The 18,952-nt window shown below is 36.9% G+C and overlaps 1 long non-coding RNA gene across 1 annotated transcript in view; it reads right to left on the bottom strand.

The window, feature by feature from the left end:
* Positions 1–8,277: 8,277 nt before the first annotated feature.
* The window catches only part of LOC143681431 (uncharacterized), a 215,269-nt gene continuing 204,594 nt past the window's right edge, over positions 8,278–18,952 (bottom strand). Inside the window, exons 4-5 of the long non-coding RNA XR_013174606.1 lie at positions 17,716–17,838; positions 8,278–8,637 (exon numbers count right to left, since the gene is read on the bottom strand). This is a non-coding gene — a long non-coding RNA (uncharacterized LOC143681431). The remainder of the gene's footprint in view (positions 8,638–17,715; positions 17,839–18,952) is intronic.

The following is an 18,952-nucleotide window of genomic DNA, read 5'->3' as shown; positions in this document are numbered from 1 at the left end:
AGTTTTCAATTTTTCCCCATTGAGGATGATATTAGCTGTGGGTTTTTCATATATTCCCTCTATCATTTTAAGGAAGTTCCCTTGTATTCCTATCTTTTGAAGTGTTTTCAACAGGAAAGGATGTTGAATCTTGTCAAATGCCTTCTCTGCATCCGTTGAGATGATCATGTGATTTTTCTGCTTTGATTTGTTGATATGGTATATTACATTAATTGATTTTCTTATGTTGAACCATTCTTGCATACCTGGGATGAATCCTACTTGGTCATGATGTATAATTCTTTTAATGTGTTGTTGGATACGATTTGCTAGAATTTTATTGAGGATTTTTGCATCTATATTCATTAGAGATATTGGCCTGTAGTTTTCTTTTTTTGTAATATCTTTGCCTGGTTTTGGTATGAGGGTGATGTTGGCTTCATAGAATGAATTAGGTAGTTTTCCCTCCACTTCGATTTTTTTGAAGAGTTTGAGGAGAGTTGGTACTAATTCTTTCTGGAACGTTTGATAGAATTCACATGTGAAGCCGTCTGGCCCTGCACTTTTCTTTTTAGGAAGCTTTTGAATGACTAATTCAATTTCTTTACTTGTGATTGGTTTGTTGAGGTCATCTATGTCTTCTTGAGTCAAAGTTGGTTGCTCATGTCTTTCCAGGAACCCGTCCATTTCATCTAAATTGTTGTATTTATTAGCGTAAAGTTGTTCATAGTATCCTGTTATTACCTCCTTTATTTCTGTGAGGTCAGTAGTTATGTCTCCTCTTCCATTTCTGATCTTATTTATTTGCATCCTCTCTCTTCTTCTTTTTGTCAATCTTGCTAAGGGCCCATCAATCTTATTGATTTTCTCATAGAACCAACTTCTGGTCTTATTGATTTTCTCTATTGTTTTCATGTTTTCAATTTCATTTATTTGTGCTCTAATCTTTGTTATTTCTTTCCTTTTACTTGCTTTGGGATTAGTTTGCTCTTGTTTCTCCAGTTCTTCCAAGTGGACAGTTAATTCCTGCATTTTTGCCTTTTCTTCTTTTCTGATATAGGCATTTAGGGCAATAAATTTCCCTCTTAGCACTGCCTTTGCTGCGTCCCATAAGTTTTGATATGTTGTGTTTTCATTTTCATTCGCCTCGAGGTATTTGCTAATTTCTCTAGCAATTTTTTCTTTGACCCAGCCATTGTTTAAGAGTGTGTTGTTGAGCCTCCACGTATTTGTGAATTTTCTGGCACTCTGCCTATTATTGATTTCCAACTTCATTCCTTTATGATCCGAGAAAGTGTTGTGTATGATTTCAATCTTTTTAAATTTGTTAAGACTTGCTGTGTGACCCAGCATATGGTCTATCCTTGAGAATGATCCATGAGCACTTGAGAAAAAGGTGTATCCTGCTGATGTGGGATGTAATGTCCTATAAATGTCTGTTAAGTCTAGCTCATTTATAGTAATATTCAGATTCTCTATTTCTTTATTGATCCTCTGTCTAGATGTTCTGTCCATTGATGAGAGTGGGGAATTGAAGTCCTCTAGTTGGAGACTTCAATATGAGTCTATTTCCCTTTTCAGTGTTTGCAGTGTATTCCTCATGTATTTTGGGGCATTCTGATTCGATGCGTAAATATTTATGATTGTTATGTCTCCTTGTTTAATTGTTCCTTTTATTAGTATATAGTGTCCTTCTTTGTCTCTTTTAACTGTTTTACATTTGAAGTCTAATTTGTTGGATATTAGTATAGCCACTCCTGCTCTTTTCTGGTTGTTATTTGCATGAAATATCTTTTCCCAACCTTTCACTTTCAACCTATGTTTATCTTTGGGTCTAAGATGTGTTTCCTGTAGACAGCATATAGAAGGATACTGTTTTTTAATCCATTCTGCCAATCTATATCTTTTGATTGGGGAATTCAGACCATTAACATTTAGTGTTATTACTGTTTGGATAATATTTTCCTCTATCATTTTGCCTTTTGTATTATGTATATCATATCTGATTTTCCTTCTTTCTACACTCTTCTCCATACCTCTCTCTTCTGTCTTTTTGTATCTGACTCTAGTGCTCCCTTTAGTATTTCTTGCAGAGCTGGTCTCTTGGTCACAAATTCTCTCAGTGACTTTTTGTCCGAGAATGTTTTAATTTCTCCCTCATTTTTGAAGGACAATTTTGCTGGATATAGGAGTCTTGGTTGGCAGTTTTTCTCTTTTAGTAATTTAAATATATCATCCCATTGTCTTCTAGCTTCCATGGTTTCTGCTGAGAAATCTACACATAGTCTTATTTGGTTTCCCCTGTATGTGATGGATTGTTTTTCTCTTGCTGCTTTCAAGATCCTCTCTTTCTCTTTGACCTCTGACATTCTAACTAGTAAGTGTCTTGGAGAACGCCTATTTGGGTCTAATCTCTTTGAGGTGCGCTGCACTTCTTGGATCTGTAATTTTAGGTCTTTCATAAGAGTTGGGAAGTTTTCAGTGATAATTTCTTCCATTAGTTTTTCTCCTCCTTTTCCCTTCTCTTCTCCCTCTGGGACACCCACAACACGTATATTTGTGTGATTCATATTCTCCTTGAGTTCCCTGATACCCTGTTCAAATTTTTCCATTCTTTTCCTGATAGTTTCTGTTTCTTTTTGGAATTCAGATGTTCCATCCTCCAAATCACTAATTCTACCTTCTGTCTCTTTAAATCTATCATTGTAGGTATCCATTGTTTTTTCCATTTTTTCTACTTTATCCTTCACTTCCATAAGCTCTGTGATTTGTTTTTCAGTTTTTCTATTTCTTCTTTTTGTTCAGCCCATGTCTTCTTCATGTCCTCCCTCAATTTATCGATTTTGTTTTTGAAGAGGTTTTCCATTTCTGTTCGTATATTCAGCATTAGTTGTCTCAGCTCTTGTATCTCATTTGAACTATTGGTTTGTTCCTTTGACTGGGCCACATTCTCAATCTTCTGAGCGTGGACTGTTATCATCTGCTGCTGGCATCTGGGCATTTAGTCAGATTTCCCTGGGTGTCGGACCCAACAAGGTTGTAAGATTTTTCTTTGAAATCTCTGGGTTCTGTTTTTCTTATCCTGCCCAGTAGGTGGCGCTCGTGGCACACGTTTGTCTCACGTGTTTGGAAGGGATCCCCCCGGTCACCGTTCTCCGCGGCCTGGGGATTTCCGATCCAATTCTCTCAGTTGGTTCGGGGGGCCGTGCGTGCTGGGGGTGTCAGCCACCGCGGCTTGAGGAGACCCTGTGGCTCCTTTATTAATTCCCCTATTGGTGTTTGGTTGGACCCAGTCCCTGCCACTGTCGGAAATTCCCTCCTCTCCCTGGAGGTGTGTCGGTCTCCGGTCGCAGCGGGCCCGGGGAATTCGCCACCGGACCAGGAAGCCGCCCGTGGGGGAGGGGCGTTGGTCCCAGGCCGCCGTGGCCTGGGGAATTCGCCACCGGACCAGGAAGCCGCCCGCGGGGGAGGGCCACCACAGCTTGGATAGCCCTCTGATCGGAGACTCGTAGGCGGTCCAGGAAGCCACCCGCAAAAGAGGGGCGCTGGCCGCCGCGACTTGGGAAACTTGCCTCTCCGAGACTCTCAGCCGGCCCGGGAAGGAGGGAGGGAGGAGCTCCGGCCGCCACAGCTGCCGCTGCTCGGGGGGTCGCGCGCCGCTCGGGGATCTCACCGCAGCCGAGTCTCGCAGTCAGACTAGCCAGTCCAGACTGGGGTACGCTGTGTGTCCATTCCCTGCCGTGGCCCCGGGAGCTGTTCTGCACTGTTTCTGTTCATCTAGTAGTTGCTCTGGAGGAGGAACTAAGATGCACGTACCTTACTAAGCCCTCAGTTATTAAACTTTTAAGCTCCAGAATTTCCATTTGGCTCCTCTTTATAATTTATATTTAATGATTAAAATTCTCATTTTGTTCATATATTGTTTTCCTGATTTCTTCTTTCTGTCTATGTTTTCCTTTTCATTTACTGATCCTATTTTAGAGAGCAGTTCTATGATTTTTGATTAGTAATTCCAGAGACAGAGTTTCCTCCATAATATTTTCCATCAAATTCTATTTTTTTCCATGTGACTTGGTGTGTTTTGTAACTTGCTTGTTTGTTTTGTAATTTTTTTATTGAGAACCAGATATTCTGACTATTATGTTGAGGTCCTTTGGAAATCTAGTTCCCTACTTCTCTGTCCACAGGATCAAGAACAAGACAACAAGAAAAAAAAAACAGAAAAAAAGAAAAAACAGGCAAAACACCCCCCAAAACACGAAAAGTAAAACAAGAAAGAAAAAAAGGTGCATTGTCTCTTCAAGTTTCCAATGATAAGTGGGAAGCTAGGAACTTTTTTATTAAGGCCAAGCACTGTTGATGTGGAGGCTGAAATCTATGCCAGAGTCCATTCCTGAAGGTATCCACCAGAACACGAGAAACAGAAAAAAGAAAAACAAAACTAAAAAACTTAAAAAAAAAAAAAAAAAGGTACACTGGCTCTTTAATTCCTGGTAATTGTTGGTGGGAGGCCAGAAGCCATTGCTGCCCACAGAGCCTAAACTAAGGTCAACATCTGCCACTGGTTCCTCCGGGATTCCCCCAGACCAACCTAGAGCCTCCATCCCAACCTGTGGAAGATGAGGTTCCTTTGTGCTCTCTAGTACCAGGCAGCTGCTCTTGAATCTAAGTCACATTCCCACAGCACCACTGTTTTCATAGCTGCTGCCGTGGGGCTGAGGAACGCAGGCTGGTTACTGGCTCACACTTCTACTTGCAAAAGCTTCACTTTTGGCAGCTTCTTGCTTCTTCCCACACTCCTGTCGTCTTTTTAAAAAATGTCCAATTTGGTTCTAGAGTTACCACCTAGTTAATGCCAATCTCTTTCCAGTTCATTCATTTTTCTACTGGAGGGGATTATCTGTAAAACTTCCTACCACACCACTATGTGCCTGTGTTCTCTCCATAATGTTTTATTGAGACAGAAAATAAATCTTATGGTGATATCTGAATGTTTTCCCTGAGCCTCATAAGGCAAGGGACCAATGGAGAGCAGGATATTGAGATATACTATATCTGATATGTGTTGCAGGTCACTGGCATTTATCTCACTCCTGAATTCTGGGGATGCACTATATAGGAAAATTACACCTGTTGCCACTTCTAGGCCTCTCCCTTGCATCTGTTTTTAGGCTTTCCATTCCCATTTACAATCATCTTGCTTCTACACTCCTGCAAAGGACATGTCTTTTCTCCTGATGCTTCTCCTTTTCTTGTGCTTCAAAGCCCCCAGGACTGGAGGCTGTACCTTCCATATCTCTCTCTCAACATAGACCTCAAACCTTTCAGCACTATCACCTTTGATGATATTTAGAGTGGCTTCTATTCCTTAATGTAGGTGAAATACTATGAATTTCATTCTCAGGGTAAAAACCTTGCATTATTATAAACCATAGAGAAAATTGGGACAGAGAGAAGTTGTTGATTATACTTTAAACCCTTGAGTGTTCCATGAGTACTCATAATTATTTTTAGTCTAACAGAGTTTTCTCGTTGCCTAAACTAAATAGAAGAAATGTTGTTGAGAGCTTTTTTGCATGAGAAAATTTGTTCAATTTCTTACAAAGTTTTCATTCTACAGATCAAAGAAACTCTGAATTAATTGATTTTTAATCTGATATACTTGAATTGTGCTGGGTAAGTTCAGAGTATGTATAAAAGGCAGAAATCCATCATCTTCAGAAATTTATAATTGATTATAAAGGAAAGGGATGGAATTATCTCTCTTTCAGTCTAACATTTCCATTTCTTTCTTGCATTTATGTTCTGCTTAAGTTTATGTGGCTGTATTATAGCTCTCTAGGTGAGGCAGCATCATATTACTCTGTTGTCAACAGTTTAAGATACATCTTGTTCATTCATTCCTAGTTCATTGATCTCAAAGGGGCCAGGTGAAGCAGTGGAAATCAAACTGACTATGAAGAGCTGGATCTGGTCCTCAGATAATTTTTACTTGACCTACACAGGACTTAATATTAAAAAAAACTAAGTCAGAATTTTAATGTTAGGAGAGTTCTCATGAAAGTTCTGATAAATGGATTTTTTTTTTCTGCTAGGCACTCTGTTAAACAATTGCTGGAAATGAGTATCTTCTGGCTTATTTATTCCAGATGTGTTCTTTCCAAATGACCATTATGCTACTAGACCCCAAGACTGTTTACTTGGACTACTGAAAAAATGAATAAGATGGCACATATTACTTAAACTACATTCACCCCACTCCATCTGTTACCTTATAAATAACCAAAGTGTGCAATCTCTACTATAACAATCTTTACTTATGAAAGAAGTAGTTGATTAGTGCTGTCCTCCATACTTATTAGCTCAAGAAGACCCTTCTAAAGTGCCATTTCACCCATGGGTAACAGAGTAACCTGCTGATGTTCACATTTCTCAGGAATAGCATTTGTTGCCATTCAGTATGTCAATGAAGCCAGATTCAACATCTAAGGAGCAGGATTTGCCTCAGTGTTGTGTGTTCCATCAGTTTCTTTAATATATAGACGCTCAGAAATTTTAGAAATGGCCCAGGATGGTGTTTGATGAGTCCCATATTAGGTTAGAAACTTGCTCAAAGTTACACCGTTAATAAGAGGCAAAGCTAGTATTCACACTAAGGGTTCTGATGCTCTAATTCACTATGCTTAAACTTTCATCATTTTAGCTATTACATTTAGATCTTTTTTTCTTGTGTGTCTATTTTTATGCATCTATTGAGATGATCATATGGGTTTTTATTTTTATTCTGTTAATATGATGTATTCCACTAATTGATTTTCAGATGTTAAATCAGCTTCCATTGCTGATGAAAATCTCACTTGGTTGTGGTGGATCAACCTTTCATGTGTGACTTGATGTGATTTGTTAATAATTTGTTAAAGATTTTGTGTCTATTTTCATGAGGGAAATTGGTCTGTAGTTTTGTATTCCTTTGGTGTCTTTAGCTTTAGTGTCAGGATAATATTGGTTTTATAACATGAGTGATATATATGTAAATATAATATCTCTATATACAAATAAATCTTTAAGATGAGAGAAAACATAATCATATTATAGGGCTTTAAGATTAATTTATAAAAATATATAATATATAATCTATTACTATATCAATTTTATTTTCATGATATATCTCAGATCTGTCCAGTTCCTTTATTATCTAAGCCATTATCATTTCTCAACTTCGTTATTACAATAGCCTCCTGACTTCTGTGCTTCTATTTTTGTGTCCTTGACAGTCTCTTCTCCACACTGTAGCCACAGTACACTTCTACTATTTCTATTTTAATAAGTAAGATCTTTCCATTTCCCTGCTTAAAGCCCTTTTAATCATTCCCTTGTGTCCTCAGGAAAAAATTCAAGATCCTTCATGGGACTTGCCCCTTCCTGGTGTCCATCCTCACCCAGCACTGCCTTCTGGTACTCACAGCCCAGCCACCCTGGCCTTCAGTTCCCTACAGCAGTTCTTTCTGTTTTAGGTCTTCACAGATACTGCCCAGAATACTCTTACCCCCAATTTTTTTGCTTACTTAACTCAAACTTATCCTTTCCATACTTCATTAAGAGATCCTTCTTCATCCCTATCTCAGTTACTTGATATATATATGTTGTTCTAGCATGTTTTACCTTCTTATTACCTCTCATAGTTTACAGCTATATAATTAAACATGGCCTTATTTGATTGTCAAATTCTTGTACATAGATATGTCATGACTACTGGTGTCCCAGCACTGAACAATTACTATGTTCTTAATAAATATTTGTTCATTTGAAAATAGATGATAAATGCAAGGAAATGAGCTTCTGAGGCTGAGAGACAGCTGACTCTTTTGTTTCTGGGTTTACTCATTTAATCTTCATAATTTCTTTGCTTGGGTAACATTTTCCTCATTTTATAATTTGGTCTGTGCAAACAGTATCCTTGGTAGCCTTACTCTCCATTGGAGAACCAGTAGCTGGGGAAGGTCCACCACTGAGGTGAACTCTATTTATGTCCTTTGTGCCCACTCCACTTCTGCCAAATTTTGTTCCTTTGGCCAATTAAGATGAGACCTTAACCCTATAGGGCATGTTAATGGTGGGCTGGAGAGATGATCGGTTGTTTCTTCCAACCATTCTCGTAATCCATGCCATATATTAAAAATAGTTATCAGGTGGGCAATGGGGTGGCTCAGTGGCAGAGTTCCTGCCTACCACGCTGGAGACCTGGGTTCGATTCTCAGTGCCTTCCCATGCAAAAAAAAAAAAAAAAAAAAAGGTTATCTGAGCTATAGTACAAGTTTAAGAGCTAAAATCATTAGGTTATATATTTCCCAGAGTACTAGTACTTGATCTTAGAAAGATCAAGTATTTGCTAAAATAGGTAAAACAATAAAATTGTTTTTAATTTCCCTGGTACATGTAGCTATGAGGTGTTAGGTGGTTTTTAATGTTGACATTTGCCTTCTGTTCTAAAAGGACACTACAATTTAAACTGTTGACATGCCCCACATTGTTGCCAAATGATCTTGCGTATATGCACACCAAAAAGATTGAAGATCTGAAGTTGAGTCCTGTCAGAGTTTTTAAGGACTCCAGGACTCCTTCAAAGTCCCTTGTAAGTTTCTTGATTTGTTGAACAGTCTGTAAGAGTGAAAGTATAGATCTGATTAAAAAACAAAATGCCCAAAGTCATTAGAACATCAGAAAATTAGAGGAACATTAGAAGATATCCTTGTTAACTGATAAAGAAAAAAAACAAAACTGGATTCAACAACTTTCATAAACAGTTACCTGTGACCACACAGGATACCCAAAAAAGCTAACATTGGAGTTAAGTCAAACTTTCCTTCATAGGTATTATGAAACAGAAGCTTTCTAATCATGCTGTTTTTCTATGCACCTGAAATTTTTTTAATGATCATCTCCATATTGGAAATTTCAGGCTATGACTTCCTGAGAAAATTGGTTAGAAAAAAGTTTATATTTATGAGGAGTGGGTTGACTGGAATTCTGTTAAGAACTTTGCATATATGATAATAAAATCTGAATGTAAATCTTCAATAAGGCAAGTATTGCTGATCTTGTTCATTGAGCTGCACGCCTATGAACAACAGATGTAAGCTAACAAGAGTGCACTCTTCATTTCATCATCTAGGAACATGATTATATGTTGTATAAAAGTTATGATTATTCAGCATGCCAATTGCTTCATGATCATTCTTAGCGAAACACACAGTGAAAAATAATCAAAACTAGTGAGGTAGAAAAGGTAGATTTTTTTTAAAGGATGCATTTGAATAGTGACAAAATTAGCTCAATCTGTATGTATTTTTTCCCCACTGAATACTTCTCTTGGTGATGTGATTGCTAGGTTTTAAATGGTGTTCACTGAAACTTATATCCTCTTTTGAGATCATGAAAAGATATAATAGGCTGAAATGGAAGGTAGAAAATAATAATGTTAGAAGGAAAATAGAGGAAAGCAGATGACTGAGATAATCACTTGTGGTCCGGCAGTGCACGTTATTATGCATCAACTGATCAAAAAACCTTTTGTATAATTGAATGATACTTTATTCATGGGTCCACCTTTCTTCTCCTGAACAAGTCAGAGAAGAAAATAAACTTTTGTACAGAGGGCATTTTATGACATATTATTTTACTTTATCAAGAAAACAACCCTAAAATACACAGATCTACCATTTTAGTTTTTACCCTATGCCCACCGAACTTGAACACTATCCAGGTTTTGGCCACCTGGGAATTGAAACTGTTGTGGATATCTGAGAGCCCAGTGGTGCTTGAATAGGCTATGGGAAGTAGAAAAAAAAATGGGAGATGTGATTCTTGTTCTCAAGAAGGTCACAATTATATTATGAGAGAATTTGCTTCATCCCTGTACACACATGACTTTGAGTTATTTTTGAAACAGGGATTATTTATTTAGTTAGGGTTCACTAGGGAAGAACTTTTTGTGTATTTCCTATTCTAAAAATCTCACAAATCATAGAATATAGAATGCTAGAGCAGGAAGGGATATTAAGAATCTTTCTAATCTCTCCCACTGAAGTGCCAATTGGGGCAGTAATTCTCTTGAAACATTATGAAGGAAAATTTTAGTACTTTTTTTGAAAAGGAAATTAACAAGTTACCTAGGATATTAATCTACTTTATTTGAGCAATTTTGAAGCAACCAAAATGTCTAGGCCAATCTGAATGCCAAGGACAAGTAAAGATTTTAATCAAAGGAATTTGTGTCTTTGACCTTATTTTGTTGAGCACAGGAGAGGAAACTAGAAAATTAACCTTAGAATAACATGAATGAGAATTACATCTGTACATTTTGCTGAAAACTTAGCCCATGAAATGTGACTATATAACTGCATAATTGAAACCTTAAATCAGCACATTGTAAAAGAAGGTGCATTCCATCTAATATGCTAATTTGGAAACATTACATTTTCCTAGAGGAAAAACTTTTAGCAACCCCAGAGGTGTGCTGTGCATACCAATCCTATAATATAGGGTCTTATCATTGTGCTGATGAGGAAAAGTAATCTCAGAAAGTTAAAATAATTTTCAAGGTTACAGAACTTCTGAGTGGTACAGCCGCCATTTGAAACTAAATCTGCCTGGTTTCCAAAGCCAGGGCTCATCCCACTATCTACAGCAGTTGAATCATAGTGCTTAAAGGACATCTGCAAAAGCCCTTGGGCACCTATATCTACAAAGAAAAAAAAATGATAGTGGACTTTCTCCCCATTCCTTCAGAATGGTAGGAGACTTGGTAAGTGCCCACTTCAGGGTCCTTGACTATACTGAATCCTGACTGGGCTATCAGAGGGAAAATAAGTTTTGATAGTATATTGAACTTTCTTTTTCCCCAATCCAGCTGCTATTCTTTCTTTTCAGAGTTCTCAAATAGCTGCCCTATTGATTCTTTCCAGTCGCATAGTGTGCTTCCCTCCATCTTACTCAAAACAGACCTCTTTAAATGAATTTTAAATTACATAAATAATAGAAGGGGAAAGTCTTTGGAAAACAATTTGGTCCAATCTTCTGCCTTTAGGCTGAGAAATCACAAACTTAACTAGATCAGAGGCTTCTTTCTTAGAAATCTCTAGGGAAGAAGTCTACATTTCACCCCTTCCTGGCTCCTTCCAATAATGGATCACTGTGATAGTCAGAAAATTCCATACATAAGGATAAATGTTTAATTTGTTGATAAGGGGAATTCTTGTTAAGCATTTTCATTTAATACAATTCATCAAATTTCAAGTGCCTATTGTATTTGAGGAACCACTATGCAGAGGAATGACAAACCTTCTGGTGGTCAACTCCCCTTCCCCTCCTGCCCTTGTAGGTGGTACCACTGCTGTCTTTATGTTAAACTGACCAAGATGATTAGGCTTCTTTTTTAAACTCTATATACCTAACATTCAATGACCTAAAATACCTCAAAGGACGTTTCTGCATCCTGTCCTCACCAACCAGCAGGACAAAGAGCCATTAAGTGCTCCTAAATTTTGGAGTAATTGTCTTGAGGCTGGAGCATTTAGAAATGTAGCACTCAACTTAAGTTAAGTTAGGTTATATTAATAGTTTTAAAGATAGAACATGTGGAGGCTTTCACAGTCTCCTTCCAGGTATAGACCCCACAATAAAAACCTTGTCTCTTCATTAGAAGTCTCCTTACCCTAACTTTTCTGAAGGCACAGATATTTTGTGCTTGCTAGTTTTACTGCAGATCTGTCCCTTGAATACAAATTTCTACTCTTAGGAAAAATCAACATTTAGACCAAACCCTTTAAAACTTCATCTATAAATATACCATTGTCTAATTCCAGCTCTGTTCCTTCTCACAGATGGGTTCAATATAGCTTAGCAATTCCATGGTTAATAATGTCACCCAGGGCTGACTAGGCTTTTGAGAGATGTGATTTGGTGTGAATATATGTGGAAATAACTTTAGGTACTATTGATGCACTGGATAGAATCTAATTTAATCTCCCAGCCTTGCCATCTTCTTTGTCCCTATTTCTTTTCACATTTGTCATCTCTTTGAAGGAAGCATAGTATCTGTCATCCACCTATATTTGTGGGAGTAGGAGCTTTTGCATATAAGGTCTCTGATATTTTTTGAGTGAACAAAGCAAAAGCAAGCATTGTACTCTTTAGTTATGTAGTCTAAATATAAGCATAAAGAAAATGTAAAAAAAGAAAAACTATCACAGAGAGGCAGTCCCTGCTGAGCTGCTGTTTGTAAGCCTTTTAATGAACAATGTGTAAAAGTTGGAAATTGCCTGTCAGTTATTTGTTCTGCTCAGACACTGCATGGAGTCATTAATATTTAAAATATTACCTTCTCTTCTGTTTAATCTGAAGACATTGGTCTATGGAAAATGGAGTGAAAACAAAATTGTGGTTTAGGTGTCCATGGATAAGGAAGTGTCTTTTTTTTTTTAAAGGATAGTAAAAAATAGTCAGCCATTAATTGATCAAAACATATTTCCTAAAATAATAAGTCAAATTCAATATTTGTATATGGCATCATCTATTTCTTTCTGCTCAGTGAAAACAAAAACCCTACTTGAACAGCCAACTAAGTAATGTTTATTCACTGGGCTCATTTATACTAATTTGACAACTAAATTAGGGCCAAGAATACTGCCTGTAACTCACTGCTAGCTAGCAGACTTTTCAAAGCACTGTATTATGACAATATTTAGACAAAAAAGTATTCCTCAGATCTGTCCTAGGTACAGGTCATATTAGGTTCTAGGTCAAGCGGTCATATTAGAGACTATAGTTCTCATGAACAAGTCTGCACACCTTGCTTAATTCTAAATCCGTGGATGGATTCTTGGTTTGGTGCTTGGGCAAAACTGCAGAGAAATGCGCACAATGTGAAACTCTTAACAAAGTGGCATCTGACAACCCACTTGTCTTACAAATGATGTACTATTCAGTTCTGCTTAATTGCACAAGAAAGTGAAAATATAATAAGAGCATTTGAAATCACCACACCTTTGTTAGTTCCTGGCTTTTGAAGCTGCTTAACTGAAGTATTAATAATTCAGAAAAAAGCAAGTGACAAGTATTAAATTGTGTATCATTTCTGGCAACTGTTCAGCTTTTAACTTTCAAATAAAATCTCAGATCATCTAAGATCTCAAAGCAACGCAGCATAAATTAATACTTAAACTTAACTTTCTTCTTCAGAATTTTGTGTAAGGTAGTTTTATACCATTCAGCAATTTTCCAATCACGTGAAAACAAACTGTAAAAAACATTTGGTATTATAAGTGAACGTGAAAGTAGTACCATGCCATTCTAATACAACATGAAAATGTTTAATTTATTCCAAACTGCATTTATGTATTTTATATATGGATAATTCACACAAAGAATGGAAGGAGAAATAATGGAATTGGAAACTGAGATATAACCTTTTAAATCAACTTAATTTAGAAGCTTCTCATGGAATTCACATTTGAAAAATTCAAGATTTTTCAAAATATTAAATCAAAGTATTTCTCAGGTCAATGTTGACCCCAAACTCAGTTCCATGTGTTCATTAACATTTTTCTCCAATCTCCTCTTAAACCTCTAGACATTGCATCAAATTTTAATTCAGCTCAGATAGCTATGTCTAGAGATTCTGAGCTGTTTGTGACTGGTTTATATTTTTGTATAAATAAATTGAAGGACTTTTTTTCTGGAAGGTTGGTTGATGTAAAGTATTAAGACTGTGAGCCAGACACTGACTGTGTATGTGACTGTGTGTGTGTGTGTGTGTGCGTGAGAGAGAGAGAGAGAGAGAGAGAGAGAGAGAGAGAGAGAGAGAGAGAGAGAGAGAGAGAAAGGAAGAGAGACAGAGACAGAAAGACAGAGACTGAGACGGAGTTCTAAACATCCAAACATGTGGGGTACCTTATATAGATACACACACTATAAGACCCAACTAGGCATTTTGACATCCTGAAATTAAACTAAAATAAAATAAAATAAAGAGCAGCTCTATACAAAATTGAAATATAGATATGAAACCTATATGCTACAAAGAATCCCTGCTCTGCTACTATGTAAAGCCAAACACCCCTCTTATGCACTGGATCATATTCCCTCTTCACTTACTTGGTTCGAGTAACTTACTGTATATCTCTCTTGTATCATTAACTTCTTCCTCGCTAATGAAATATTTCTATTAGCATGAAAATGCCACAAAATTCCCATCTTTGAAAAAATTCTTCCTTTTTAACTATTGACTCATATCTCTAACCTCCTTTTAAGAAATACTTCTAGAAGTAACTATCTAGACTCAACAACTCTGCTTCCTCACTTTCTTTACTCTATCTCTTCCAGCCAGGTTTGTATCTCCTTTACTCCACTGAAACTTCTCTTGTCACAGCCTCCACATCACCAAATCTGTACCATTGCTGAGCCCTTATCTTGCTTGATGCCTCTAAAACTTCAATATAATTAGTTCATTTTCCTTCTTGAAACACTGGCCTATAGGACAAAATCCTGGATTCTTTCTCTCCTCCTGGCCACTTGTTCTCAGTACAGTATTATTTTTCTGTTGCTTAGACCCAAAATGTTGGCGATATCTTGACGGCCCTTTTTATTCCCCAGCACATTTTCAAGATCTGTTAACTTCACTTCTAAAATAAATAACAGACTCTTTCAGTTATTTTTGTCCAACCTTACCCCAAAGTCATAGAGATATTCTTCTATATATGTTCTTAAAGCTTTAAATTTTCTTTGAATTTTCATCTTTGATCCTCCTGAAATTTATTTCTGTATATGGTGTGATGTTAGATTCTATTTTTCCCCACTGTCTTTCTATTTATATTTAGCACATTTTCTGTTGCCTGCAAGTCTGCCCTCAGGGCTCCTAATCCATGACCAGTCGAGTTTAACAACGTGTTTGTCCACAATGATATTTTGAATATTATGAATTCAGTCACAGAGCCAGCAGCTGACTTCTCTCAGTTTCTAATTGTGAGGCTCAGAGCTTCCAATAATGTCATTGCCCCACACCGACAAATTTTCAGTCTCCTTTCATGAGCAGGAGAGTCTTACTTAAGCTCTGGTTTCAAGCAATGAGCATGACTTTTGACCTCTGTCTTATTTGGAACTCTTTTAGTCCCCAATACCCCCTAGAAACTCAGCTCCCTATTACTACAGCCTACTTACTGCCAACAAGTCCATGAAGCCTGGACTTGAGACCCACTATTTTTGTTTTGTATCTGATCCATTGAGATATTAAACTTTTTTTGAGCCTAATTTTATCTTAGTGGTTTTATATGTTGATATTCTGTCTGTGTTCCTCATTTGTTTTGAGCAGAAGGGTGAGGTAAGACAGGAACTCAGAGCTATTTACACTGGAAGTCTGAGATTGCCTAACAATGACCTTTGATAGCAATGTTTTGATCCAAACAAGTGATTGCACTGGTGACATTTCTGGGTCCCAGAACTGGTGAAGAAAGTATTTGAGCCAGGAATAACTTTATATGTCTTTCATATCATATCATATAGATAACTCCTGTTACCATCATGAAGTCTTAGAAGCATTTGACTGATTTGGGAGAAGGAAATAGAACACTTTCTTCTTCAACTACATGTTTCACATGTGTCATTTACAGTGCTATTAGTGGTATTAAAAAAAACACCTCTGGATGAATGACTTAGGAGCAAATCTTAGTGTGTTATTGTTATGATACAATATCAGGGCTTTGGTCTCTAAGAATTCGGATTTGTTTCTAAAATACCAATTCAAATGTATGGAACAGTAGCTGTGGGTAAGGTTTGTGAATGTTTTTATACATTACCAAATTTTTATCCCTATTTTATGAATGGAATTGTAAATGTTTACTTATCCAGCTGGAAAATTCTGGATGTGAGCTCCAAATTCCAATTTATATCTACTTTACTTTCATAGATGAATAGAAGCAATGGACTCCATGACAAGGGAAAATTAATTAGACTTATATCAGTTTCTTTTCCACTTGGTTTGGTTTTCATTAATAAATCCTGGCTGCTATTGTTCCAGTATTCCTCATTTATTCATTCATCCATTCAGTATGCTGTGTGTCTTGCACTGTGCTAGATGCTAAGCGCCAGTCAAATAAGACTTGGTTATTGCCTGTAACCTAAAGAAATCATATTTTCCATTTAGAATCACTAATTACTGAAATATTTCATATTTGACAATAAAATTTAATATGTGTTTTCATCTTTGGGTCATTTAAAAAAATGTATCCCACTATTTTATGCATAATTGGCTAATGATTTAGTGAACAGATCCTCTTTAAGGGATATGCTTTTCCCTGGGAAATATTACAACAAGAAAACAACTTTTTACATGACATTGATGGTCCATGTTAAGAATATTTTTGTGATCTGATCAGAGTAAAACTCTTTACTTGCATATAATGCACTATAACAAACATTGAAAATTATCTACATAGTATTTGTAGCACATTACTAAATTCTGAGATAAATAATATGGTTCCTGCACACACAAATTCAAGAATGTTTTCCCCCCTCTTACTTTTGAGTTCCCTTAATCACAGAGTATCTCTTACATACTATTTTTTCTCTGTGACCTTGTCATCTAGTATATACTCAAGAAATATTGGTAGAATACATTATTTGTTGCATGAATATTAAATGCTATTGGAAGAATGTGCGGACTGGAAGGGATGATGGATGAATGAATTGATAATTCTATTGTTATACAACTTCCTTTAAGATATCTAACTCTTCAATTCTCGTCATTAGAATAAAGTGAGTTTTCTTGGGGATACATAGTTTATATTTTTATCCCCAAGTTGTGGAAGGATGTAGACAACAAATAAATGCCCTCTTCCCTTTGTATATCTGGCTGACAGACAAGTTACTATTACAAATTTGAAAATATCATCTAGATTTTTTTCTAGATTTATCTACTTAACATATTGTTAGACTATCAATTAGAGCTTGAAATTATTTTCTTGACCTAGATTTTCATTATAGGGATATTTGTTATATCGTGAACTGTTGTGTTATGCAGCAAGGTTTTTGTTTTTTGTTGGTGACTGTAAGTAAGAGATATTGTGTAGCTTTCCACTGTGGTAGGTTGACTATGTACCCTAGGAAAAAGAAAAATATATATATTAATCTGCATCCCTGTGGACATGAACCCACAGGAAAGCATTGCTTAAACTTAGCCCTTTCCTATGAGTTAGGAACGAACCCACAGAAAAACAGTTCCTTTTGGGTGTGAGCCCATTGTAAGCAGGACTTTTTGATGAGGTTACTGCAATTAAGGTGCACCCAATTCTCTTGGGATGGGTCTTAATCCTGTTACTGGAATCCTTTATAAACAGAATGAAGTTCAGACAAGAAAAAAAAAAGCCACTGGAAGTAAGAAGCTGAAGTTCAGTAGAGCCCAGAAGAGAAATAAGAAGCCAGAAGAGGCCACCATGTACACTGCTGTGAGACAGAGGATGTAAGGACCAAGGATCACAGGCAGTCAGCCTCAGAACACCAGTCTTTGGGTAGAAAGCATCATCTTGACGATACCTCGATTTGGACTTCTATTAGCCTCAAAACTGTGAGTTAATAAGTTCCCATTTTTTAAGCCAACCCTATTGGATGGTATTAGCTTGAGCAGCCAAGGAAACTAAAACACGATTGTAAATAAGATCTTTTAAAGATATTATTTTTACTTACAATGTGATCCAACTGAATGAGTTTGGGTCTTAAACTGGATAACTGGTGTCCTTTATAAGCAGAAATTCAGAAATGGTGAGAGAATGCTGCAGGAAAAGCCAGATACCAGAAGTCAGTGGGAATCTGGAAGAGAAAGGAGAGGACATTGCCGTGTGATGGGAATGTCTAGGAGCCTCAAGGACTGCCAGCCACCTGGAAGCTACTGTTCCCAGGAGGAAGCAAGCTTTTTGGTCTCTGAAACTGTGAGCCAGTAAATTCCTCTTTTTAAGCCAACCCATTTTGTGGTATTTGTCATAGCAGCCAGGAACCTAAGATACAACCTTATCATTAATTTTCTCATTGCATTTGTATGTGTTATTTAAACCTCACAAAAATCTGAAAAAATAAAAAACTGCCTTCTTTTTTAATTTCCAGATAGGAACACAAAACTCAGAGAGAGTAAATGACTTATTCACTGTCTTATATTCCATCAGTGATGCCAGACATTCTTCTGGATGGGAAGTACAATTACAACAAATGCAGTCATTGACCTGCAAAGAGCTTAACATTTTGGGGTGGAAGGAGGACATATAAATAGGTGATTAAACTACAGTGACCAGTGCTGTATTTATTGTATGTGCAGGGTGCTGTGGAAATTCATGGGATATGTATTTCTATATATGACGTCTGGAAGTCAGCGGAACATGAACCAAACTTATAGCTCCAAGCCCAAGGCTGGCTCTTTCCACTATAGCAAGTCTTTCTCTCTGACTTTCTTTTACATCTAGTGAAAGCTGGCTTGCAAAAGTTAATATGAAATGTGAGAAATTAAATTACAAATGACGATCAGAAGAGCTGCTTCTCTACAGTGCCTGAATTTTGGAAGCAGAGACTTCTAGAAAAGGTTACAGAATGGAATGGGAGAAAGGGGACAGAGGGATAAGAGAAGAGGAATTTCTGAGCAGCAATAGTACTAGACAACAATCGACTCCTAACTACAGACTTCCACCAACCCGGTCATCTGCTCAGGAAAGACCACCCAATCTTCTAACACATAAAATATACTCAGAAAGACTTTGTGATTAAGAAAGGTTTAAACATCACCCTCATACCAAAACCAGGCAAAGATATTACAAAAAAAGAAAACTACAGACCAATCTCTCTAATGAATACAGATGCAAAAATCCTCAATAAAATTCTAGCAAATCGTATCCAACAACACATTAAAAGAATTATACATCATGACCAAGTAGGATTC

Source organism: Tamandua tetradactyla, chromosome 4 (genome assembly GCF_023851605.1).
Source record: "Tamandua tetradactyla isolate mTamTet1 chromosome 4, mTamTet1.pri, whole genome shotgun sequence".
NCBI lineage: Eukaryota > Metazoa > Chordata > Mammalia > Pilosa > Myrmecophagidae > Tamandua > Tamandua tetradactyla.
Note: the sequence above shows the minus strand (reverse complement) of the source record. Positions and strands in the feature narration are given on the sequence as shown.